Raw genomic sequence first — 959 nt, 5'->3', positions numbered from 1 at the left:
ATATATATATATATATATATATATATATATATATATATATATATATATATATATATATATATATATATATATATATATATATATATATATATATATATATATATATATATATATGTATATATATATATATATATGTATATATATATATATATATATATATATATATATATATATATATATATATATATATATATATATGTATATATATATATATATATATATATATATATATGTATATATATATGTATATATATATATATATATATATATATGTATATATATATATATATATATATATATATATATATATATATATATGTATATATATATATATATATATATATATATGTATATATATATATGTATATATATATGTATATATATATATATATACATTCAAACACGAAATCCCGCCAAACGGCGAATAAATACTCATATATACAGAAACAGATATAAGGAAAAGGGATAGGAACACACATAAAGGACGAACACAATAGAGGTGGGGAAGGCGCCTTCCCCACCTCTATTGTGTTCGTCCTTTATATGTGTTCCTATCCCTTTTCCTTATATCTGTTTCTGTATATATGAGTATATATATATATATATATATATATATATTTATACATATACATATATATATATTTATACATATACATATATATATATATTTATACATATATATATATATTTATACATATATATATTTATATTTATACATATATATATATATATTTATACATATATATATATTTATATTTATATATAAATATATATATATACATATATATATATATATACATATATATATACATATACATATACATATATACATATATATATATATATACACACACATATATATACATACATAGATAATTATTTGTGTGTGTGTGTAACGTAAAACAATGTAGGGAATTAGAACTCCAATTTATTTATTGATTTCGATCAATTTAAACGCA

Source organism: Hetaerina americana, unplaced genomic scaffold (genome assembly GCF_022747635.1).
Source record: "Hetaerina americana unplaced genomic scaffold, ioHetAmer1.1.p SCAF_9, whole genome shotgun sequence".
Taxonomy (NCBI): domain Eukaryota; kingdom Metazoa; phylum Arthropoda; class Insecta; order Odonata; family Calopterygidae; genus Hetaerina; species Hetaerina americana.
Note: the sequence above shows the minus strand (reverse complement) of the source record.